We start from the raw sequence: 10,757 nt of genomic DNA, 5'->3' as shown, positions 1-10,757 counted from the left end.
AGAGAGAGAGAGAGAGAAAGGAGGAGGAGGAAGAAAAGGAGAAGGAGGAGGAGGGGGGCAAACAGCCTCTTTTATAGTGAGTCAGGCATACCTAGCTGTTGTCAGGTAACTGTGGGGCACAGCCTAGAAGGAATACCAACATTCCTCTATTTTGGTTTAATTTTAAAAAGGAAAAATTAGAGCTGATGATGAAGCAGGAATAGGGTTGCCATGATTTTTAGCTACTTCCTGCTGACTTTGAGATGATGTGTTTCTGAGAAACCCAAAGAAAACAGGTATGAGGATGGTGGTCCAGTCTTAGGAGAGTTGGCTGTTTCCTTGTTGTCCAGGGTCTGTGGAACTATCTGTGGGTAGAAAGGAGTAGGCAGTAAAAGAATCTGTGTCTGTGAGAGTAGATAGGAGCATCTGTGGGTTGCTTCTCTGGAGCTGTCCTGGATATAGATTTTAAGTAAACACCTGGACTTGGCAAGATGCTGAAACACACACACACACACACACACACACACACACACACACACACACAGAGGTTAGAGGTAGAGAATAAAGTTAAGTACATTTGGGAGAAAAAAATTTTCTTAGGTGTATATTTGCAACCCTTAGGTCTTGGTGGTTGGGGATGAGAGGAGTTCCAATCCCAGGGCACAGGAGAGGAATCCCACCCTCTGGAATAGATAGCAAGTGGAAACTTAGGCTATTGATTGGCAAGTGTACTTATCTGGATGGAGGTCCATGAGAGGTAGATCTGAGTAGGTTTCCTATAACTTATAAGTTTACAAAAGAGATAAATTTGTTAACAACATGAACAGTCTTTAAGATGAACTAGGGAGGACAAAAAACTTTTTGTGGAGCAGAAGGAGCAAGAAGGGCTTTTTTCTTCTGTCTAGGAGAATGAATAGCATAATGAGAAACATTTTTAAGTTTACATTTAAAAGACAAAGGAAACACAAAACCTTGGCTTTGTGAATATGATAGTTGATCATATAGATTTAGCATGAGAAATACCTTGTCTATAGTTAAAAGATAACCAAAGGAACTGAACTTGTGATTATGAAATTGGACTGTATACAGGAATGTTTTATTAGGTTAGGCTAATTTATAAGAACTCTATTGGTTCATGTTAGGAGAGTGGCATAGCAAGGGGAAGAAATATGAAGCATTTATATCAGTCACGGGAAACTGAGCTTAGATAAGGAAGTAACAGAAGGTTACATCTGTGAAAGCTTACATCTGAACTTGTGTATTCTTTGTAGTGAAGTCTATGGGCAAGGCAAACCTGTCTGTCCTTTTGATGAGAGATCTGGTCGTCTTCACTAGTTAACAGATTAACTAATGAGCTAATAAGGTGGTGCATCACCTTGTCTGTTTTCTAGCTGTCAAGCTGTCAATGTAGTTAGAAATCGGGGAAGAATAAATTATAATCTAGGAGTCATGTATTAATTAAAATGACAGAGTTTGGTCAATAGTCCACTACCTAAACAGTTTCCTGTGGTCTCCATCACAACTTGGTCAGAGTCAATATGGCCATTAGGCCCAGAAGACGAAAAACTTTTTCCTGTGGAGTAGGCACATACAAAAGAAATGACCCACCTTGACTCAGGCAATATGAGACATTTAATTCTCTGGGTGTCTTCTGTTTATCCACAGTGTAGGTCAAGCCCTGGCAGCAGGCAAGGAAATGGAGCAGTGTTTCTCAGTGGTGATCATGCCACAATCCCGGCAGTCTTGTCACTGTCCCATTATCTTCTCAGAGACCTGGGGGAGGGGGCCAGGGTGTCACTGCTTTGGGAGTCTCTATTATAAGCTTAAACATTTAATGTTACATTTAGCAGATTTTTGACAAGATTGAGAGCTAGTCTATTAAGCACATCTGAGTTAGACAACCTGTGTTTGTTTAATTACTTGCCCTGGATGTATCTAGCAAATAGAGCACACTGTGACTTAATGACAGTAGCAACAAGGCTAAACATATATTTTAAGCAGTGATCTTTAACTTTTTACTGTTTAGAAATTATTATTTACCAATGCAGGATAGAACAAAAACCTTATCTCAATTGCTAAGTGACTTTGACTGGCTCTACTTCTAAAGGCAGTGAACTGGGGACTGCCCGCCCGTAGCAAAGGTGGCACTGCAGCTCCAGCTCTGCCTGGAGGAGAGTCATGTGTTATACCGTAGAATGGAGTTGTAGAAATGTGGCTGTGTGTCTTAGAACTGGACTCCTCTCCATACACAGCTTGAGTTCACTCTGCTAATTAAATGTGTCACTCTGGGAAGGGTTTGCAATTGGATTCTTCTCCATACACAGCTTGGGTTCACTCTGCTAATTAAATGTGGTCACTCTGGGAAGGGTTTGCAATTGGATCTCTGATGGAATTGTTTTCACCAAGTTTTCCAGGTTGGCTCGGCTTTCCTTTCACTTCCTGCTTGTGTATCCTAACATAGTCAATGACCTAGGTTCAGCTTCACACACTTGACTGCCATTGGTTTCTTATAACTGTGCACTGCATTTGAAAGGTGTGTTCAGAGTTTGATACTAAATGAGACTTTGAACTGGTTCTTTAGAACTCAATAGGTTCTAGGTGAGTCCCCAAGGCTCTGAACAACATAATTTCCTTCTAAAAAAAAAAAAGAACCCAAACTTGTCAAAACAAAACTGCCAATTAATTGCTTCTGCAACCTTTAAATTTAGGGATTTTTTTTTTAAACATAAGTCCTGTGAACTTCCTGGAATTACATGTAATATTTTATGTATAGATTGCACTTACTTTTCCTTTCTTTCTTTCTTTCTTTCTTTCTTTCTTTCTTTCTTTCTTTCTTTCTTTCTTTCTTTCTTTCAAGACAGGGTTTCTCTGTGTAGCCTTGGCTGTCCTGGAACTCACTCTGTAGACCAGCCTGGCCTTGAACTCAGAAATCCACCTGCCTCCGCCTCCTAAGTGCTGGGATTAAAGGCGTACGCCATCACCGCCCAGCTACACCTATTTTTTCATTTAGCTACATGCCACAGCATGTGTGTGGGGGTATCAGGGGACAATTTGTGGGAGTCAGGTCTTTCTTTCATATGGGTCTTAGAGATGGGACTTGGACTGTCTGTCATGTTTGACAAGCACCCTTATTTACTTACAGAGCCATCTTGAGAGCCCTATATATTTACATTTTTATAGGAGAAAAATCCAGATATTTTATTAATTTATCAAATATAGGACTTTGATTAAAAAAAAACAAAAAAATCTGATTTACTTCTATATTTTATGCTATAGTAAATTATTTTATAAAAATAGAAAGATAAACAGAAAATTCTACTTTGTAATAAAAAATAAGTGAAAAAGGTTTTTATGGCTGAGAAAATAGCTTAGTGGGTAAAGTACTTGCCTTGTAAGTATGAGGATCTGAGGCTGAGAACACACACACACACACATATATACACACAAATGTGTACATGTCCCTCCCTACAGAGCCATACGCATACATGTGATAAAGATAATTATTACAAGTAAATTATTAATTTGTTAAAGGTAAAAAAAAAATAGTTACATGCATTTTTTTTTAAAACGTCTTTAAAACTCAAATGGAATTCTGTTTCCCTAGCACCGTGTTGTGACTGGCCAGCGAACAGCACACTGTTCTGTGCAGCCAGACCCCTCCTGGCCTCTGCAGATAGGTCTTGGTCACTTTATCTTCCTTGTCTCATGAATGTCTGGTGCATTTTGAGCTCATCTTTGCCCAATACTGTACTGACCAGACCCCTCACTGTGCAAACCCCTACCTTTCTCCAGTGTCTCAGTGTCTCCTTCCCTTGGGGAGCCAGTTGCTGTTGTCACACACAGTGTGCAGCAGTGAACACGCTGGATTTCAGCTGTTCACGTCTTATTAGTGAATAGCTGGAACACATCATACCCATCTCATTGGCCAAGAGCTGAACATCGAGGTCATAGTGGAATGGCACGCTTGGATGTGAGGGGCAAAAACTATTGTAACTTGAATGACTGGAGTGCAGCCCCGATTAGGCCTTAACCCCGCACCATGGAACTCCTCTTGGAGAAGATGTGGGCTGATAGTGTTTGGTTCTTGTAACCAAATATTGTAAGTAAAAACCAATAACTTATGAGCGAGTGTGAAGTGAAATAGAAATGAGCCATTTTCCAGGTCTCAAGAATCCTTTCCTGCTCTTCCAAGGCTTCTGTGATAGATTTTACCTGTATCTTGCCAAAATATCTGCAATAACTATGTGTGTGTGTGCATAGGCATGACATGACATTAAAATGCATGCTTCAGTTTTACAACTGGAAATAGGTATGTTGAAATGCATTTTTATGTATAAAGTATAAGACTATTACCATATAAAACATAAAGCATAATTAACTTTATATAGACATGCATCTCTATGTTGTCTCTTTGTATATATGTAATGTCTGTCTGTCTATCTATCTATCTATCCATCTATCACAGGTATCCTTTCAAATATCTCTCAAGTGACCAGATGCTCATGTACCTTACATATCTGCATATACTTGTCATATAATTTGCATGTAAATTATGCATATCCTCTTATGGTTTAAGTCATCTTTGTATTATTTGCATCCAATGCAATATAAACAGTTGTGCTGTGTTGTAGAGGGAATAAGCAAGAAGGAAATCTGCAGTGATGAAGAGCAAATGCTGTTGTAGAGGATTGGAGTTCAGTGCCTAGTACCCACATCAGTAGGCTCCCAGCCGCCTGAAGTCCAGCTCCTGAGGATCTGATGCTGCCTTCTGGGCTCTGTGGGAATGCACCCAGTTGGTATGTATCCACACAGTGTCATACACATGTACACTTAAATAAAAATATTTTTAAAAATCTTTACTACAGACTCTATTTTCTCAAGTATTTTGACCAGTGGTTGGTTGAATTCATGGATACAGAATCCATGGATATAGGTGTATGTGTGTTTGCATGTATGTGTATGTATCCATGTATATGTGTGTGTTCATGTGTATATGTTTATATGTACATATTATACACATGGTTGTATGTGTGTACATGAATATATGTGTTCTTATGTGTACATATGTGTATATGAGTGTATATGGATATGTGTGTGTATGTAGATGTGGTCAACTGTAGATCTCACACTGTACTTTGTATGGACTGTTAGTGTAGGATGGCTCTACACAGATGATAGTGTTGATTTCAATCACGTGCTATAGCTGATGCAGTGAGTCAGGTATCAATCCTTTTGTGTGTAAAGGTGATAGCTGGTTTATCAGTTGTACTCAGAGCTACCAAAGTTGGCTGAAACTTAGTGGTGCTAAGTTTTGAAAGGAACAACTGGCCTTTTTGATAGCAACTGCAGGTTAGGAGTGATATCTCAGTTATCTACTGCCCCAGCATAGATGCCACTGGCATTCGTTGAGCAGATCTGAAGCTGTACTTGGCACTTAACACTGTATCTCCCCTGCAGTCTCCACCTATGAGGAAGAGATGCCTTTTCTTGTGGAACCTGACATCTAGAACCTCTTTTGTAGACACCATTTTGAAGTATACCATTCATCTCCAGTGCTTCTGATGTCCTATTTCAGTTGTAAAATGTTTTTGAACCATCAAACTAAAGCAAGCCATTTAGAGATTTCTACATTTAGACCTGGGAGGAGGATACAGGAAGTTGTTTTGTGCTCTGACACATAGACACACAATCTGCATAATCGCTGCTTTGCTGGAGAAGAAATAGGAATGCTCTTAGAAAGTGTGCAGTGTAAAAACAATAAAACAAGGGGCTATGGCTCATAGGGTTGATCTGTATCAAGACCAGACAGACAGACAGGCAGGCAGACAGACAGGGAGGGAGAGAGCAAGGGCGAGAGATAGAGAGTGAGGAGAAGGGGGATAAAAGTAAGACAAGGGACAGCAACAAAGGAAGATGAGATTCCAACTGAGGAATTCAACTCTCAAAACTTATGTGCATGCATTTGTGTTTTCTTTCTGTGCTGAGGACTGAACTTAGGACTCCAGGCCTGTTGGCTAAGCACTCTACCACTGAGCTGCACTCTGAATTGCTAGAGAGAAGAATCATTACAATTGCCCTGTGCATATGGTGCAGGTTGTGGGCTGGGGTGTATGTGGGGGGCAGCATTTTTTATTCCTTAGGAAGAGTTTTCTTGGACAAAGATTTCCAAGAGTGGAATGGGCCACTTTGTGAGGTGGCAAGTTCTATAATGCTGGAAATAGTTGAGCTAACCCACATAGAAGAAAATCTAAGTGCCTTCTAAGCTCTTTGGCATTTCTATGTGACTGGTCAGCAGACTGTCAGGTGGGCTCTCCGTGGTGATGGAGCAGTTCTGTTCTACAGTGTGATGTGGCAGCAGCCAGCCATTGTACTTCCTGAGCACTTTCAAGATGGGAAACTGACTTATGCATTTAACATGATGGGAATTAATTTATCCTTAAATAGCTGCAGAAGGCTCCTCAAGATCTAGAAGTCTGACATTTTCCAGCAATTATTATCACTCATGACATCACCTGCTGTGCTGGACACTGTATTAAAATTGCTCCAGGAGGATATATTACTGCTTTAGAGCAAATATCTTTCAGAGAGGTATGGGCTTATGTAGAAATACTGAATCAGATAGATGTCTAAGAGTGGGCTAGCAAGCAAACCCATGTCTAATTGGGAAGTGAACACAGGGAAGGACTTCATTGCAGAGCCATGGTTTCAGGAAGCAGATACGTGTGACTAAAGTTCTTAACCCTTCCTGTCTGGGGTGTAAGGTAAGCAGCTCTGGGCTCAGCCATGAAGGCGTGATGCTGCCCCTAAATAACACTCTCCTGGAGCTCGCTTGGTGAAGTGCTAGGTTTTTCAGCAATGGTAGAGATTTCTTGTGATGCGATAAAGTAACCTCAAGATTTGTGTCGCTTCACTAGAAACAGGAAGTTATTCTAGAATTTGTTGTTTCAGGTCAGAAAGAGAGTTCAGAGATTATATAATTGAATCTTATATTGTATAGAGAAGAAAACAAAAGCCCAAAGCCCAGAACAGACGCAGCACTTGCCAAGGTCACATGGGTTGTTTTTAACAGTAGAATATTTTATTTGTGTAAATAAAGAGGTAACACACAGCAAATAACCATTCACCTAAAATCTAATCTTTTCCTTAAAAATAAATACAAACATGTCTCTTTCAAATGCTGTAAGAGCCGGAGGCAGGTCATGGGGTGTTGTCTAGGCTTTGCTAGTGTTCTGGGGTACCAGAGACCTCCCCCTCAAACCCGGGTGTATATAGGACTGGACTTGTGCCTGTACCTGCTTCAACAAGGACATCACATGTAGTCCAGGAGACAGTGACCTTGTGCACTCTTCACACTGGGGCCATTTTCTCTCCAAGAAACCTAATGTTCCCAGGAAGAAATTTCCGAGGATCCTGTGCTTGTCAGGTAAGTGCTCTACCACTGCGCTACAATGAAGAAAAGTCTCCCTTCACGTTTCACAGAACCACCCTGAAGTCTCCAGGAGAACCACAAAATCTAAACAAACAAGTTGTGTTTTCGGTTCGCCTTCTTTAAAACCAGACTTCACCCACGTGAAACTGGCTGGTGTGCTTCAAACGGGGAAGGCTTCTAGGTGCTTTCTGAGTTTGTTCTGATTCATGTCTTGGCCACCTATTTGTTCTCTGACATAGGAGGACTCTCTTCTCAGTGTAACCGATTGATTCTTGCCGTATCCTCATTGTTTTTCCATTACCACATAAAGCCTTCCCCCCCAGCCCCTGGAACAGTTGTAGAATCTTGAAAACATTCAGAGGATTGTTTAATGCAGCATTCAGATTTTTAAAGTTCAGAAATTTGATAAAAGCCACCAAGCATTGTGTTGTGCTCTCGCTTTCTTCTTACAGTTAACAGTTGATTTTCATGGGGCCACTGGCTTTCTGCCAGGGTCCTTTGGATCTAGTAGAGCGCTCTAAGCCTGGAAGCCTCTTGCTGACTCCATCTTCACACTACCTGTCAAGCTTCCTTCTAGTTCACTCTCTCCGTACCTAACGCATCATCTTTTCAGCCAGGTGTCTCTTCTCATCATGGCCTTTGTTTGTGATACTCCTCAGAGCTTTCCCTGTGTAGCATCCCACACCTTATTCCCATTCTCCACAGCCATTAGGCCCTCCAAGAACCAACTTAAAGATGTTTCTCGTAGAAAGCTGCCCCATCTGAACTACCAAGGCATGGGATCATTGGACTACACATATTCTTCGGCTGGTATGCTGAGCCGCTGTCTCCAACCTTTCAAGCAGCTGATACCACTATGGTACTGAGATCCAGCTAACAGCTTGCAGTAGAAGTAACACACACGCTTCCAGGTCTGGTCCACAAATGCTTCTTTTGCAAACACCGCACCCTTTTGTCCTGCTTTCCTGGCTGGCGTCTAAGTAATCTGGGAAGTTCAAGTTGAAGGGTTATTGGAGGAAATGATACTTGTCCTAAGTTACAACTCAGAAGGGAACTGACTGGGAACCAACTACCACCGTGTTCAGCACAGAGATCTAGATAAGCATTTGGTCAGGTTGGTATGCACTGTTATTTAATTCTTATAACTTCTCTATGAACTAGCCAGTGTCCCCATTAAATATGGGAAAGAAGGAATGTTTAATTACACTGGAACTGCGAATATTTGAGCAGTCTGACTCTGCATGCACCTGATGTTTTCTTTCCTCTTCCTTTTCTACTCTTTGTCCTCTTTCCCCTTCCTTCTTTCCTCAAGGGCTTCCCATATGTAAGGATTTGCTTAGAAGGAACCCTGTTATGAACCTAGGAAGAAATGCGTCACTTCCACACACTGCCACCAGATGGCAGCAATGGCCACCTGTAGGTCAGCATACACAGGGAAGGAATAAAACCCGGAATGGCTTGAGGTGAACATAGCCTGTATGTACACAGAGCTGGGACGTGCTTTGTCTATTCTCTGAAAAGTCCTCTCAATAATTGTAGTTTTCAGGTTGTTCAGGAAACTGTGGCATCTATAGACCTTTTTTCTCAAATGAGTAAATTAGTCCAGGATCATTTAATAATCCATTTGATCCTCTTAAGTTCTGACATTACATTGTGTGCATATGAAGACACATGGAGAAGTGGACCCCAGAAAAGAACAGTACATTTATCATCCACACTGCTCTGCCCATCTCTCCCAAGGGAAACATGGGAAAGTTATTCTCAACAAAAGGTATCATTCTACACAAGGGCCAAATTTAAACTGTGGCTTTAATTGTGATTCTCTATGTTTAAAAGATTTCCTCCAATAAACACTTGTTGTCATATAATTTAAAAAGGTGACAGATAGATGATAGGTAGATAAGTAAGTAGATAGGTAGATGATAGATGATAGATAGGTGATATATGGATGGATGATAGATAGACAGATAGATGATAGATTGATGATAGGTAGATAGATAGATAGATAGATAGATAGATAGATAGATAGATAGATATGGATGGACAGACAAGCAGACAGACAGATGGATAGAGAGACATGGACAGATAGATGGACAGACAGACAAATAGATGGACAGACAGACAGATAGATGGATGATAGATAGATGGATGGATGGAAGGATGGATGGATATATGAAGGGATGAATGGAAGGATGGACACACAGACAAACAGATAGATGGATAGGTAGATAAATAGAAATGATGTGAACAGTCCAGTGATGCCAAGGTGATGGATGGCTTGGAGGACAGAATGACTGGTGAATGGTCCTGATCTGTCATTCACCTATACTGTGGCTTTTAGAGATCATCTTCCATCTGATCCATCTGCAAAGAAGAGAAAGTCAATGCATCCACATCTTAGGGTTTTGTGAGGATAAAATCCAGTGTGAGCCAGAGAGCTTGGGAATGAGCTATTGGGGGAGCAGACATGTGATTTACATGGAATTACATAGAAATGGTCCCTAGTTGTCATATAGAAGATTTATATAATTATTTATCATCACTTACCGTATTTATGTAAGTTACTTTCTGGTGTGCATGTCATGAAAGAAAGCCTGGTGAGGGCCAGAGATGTATTGCAGCATTGCAAGCTGGTAAAACGCTTGCCTTGTAAGCATAAAAACTTGGGTTTGATCCACAGAACTCATATAACAAACAAAAACAGAAACCATCTGGGCGTTGTGGTGCTTGCTTGTAATTTCAGCACTGGAAGCAGGTGGATCCTTCCTTGGAGTTTGATGCTCAGCTAGTCTAGAACTTGGAGAAGTCTTGGTCACTGAAAGACCCTGTCTCAAAACACACACACACACACACACACACACACACACACACTGGCTTCATGGGCAATGGCCACTGCTCATCACGGCACCTGTTAGAGGCACACACACACACACACACACACACACACACACACACACACACACTGGCTTTATGGGCAATGGCCGCTGCTCATCACGGCACCTGTTAGAGGCACTAAGTAAAAGTATCTGTGGTTTTTCCTCTCTTCATTGGTCATTCTCCTTCCTGTGTCTCTTGTGTGTATTCTATGCTAAGTTCACCTGCACGCTAGGCTCACACTCCCACATTTAATTCATTGACTTGGTCACCCACACAGTTACCCTTTGCATACTTCTGACATGTCTATCTACCGGTGCCTTGGCTAACTCTTGCTTGGTTCTCCATTCTCAGAAGCTGTGGTCTGCAGGTTTGTACGCACCTTCAAGTCCAAGGCAGTCAAACCAATACCAAGCTGACTTGTGATCAGTCTGCCCTGGAGTGGCACTTGTGTGGACATCTGGAGGAGCTTGAG

The sequence above is a fragment of the Mastomys coucha genome, unplaced genomic scaffold, assembly GCF_008632895.1.
Source record: "Mastomys coucha isolate ucsf_1 unplaced genomic scaffold, UCSF_Mcou_1 pScaffold17, whole genome shotgun sequence".
NCBI lineage: Eukaryota > Metazoa > Chordata > Mammalia > Rodentia > Muridae > Mastomys > Mastomys coucha.
The sequence above is the reverse complement of the archived record's forward strand: the minus strand, read 5'-3'. Positions refer to the sequence as shown.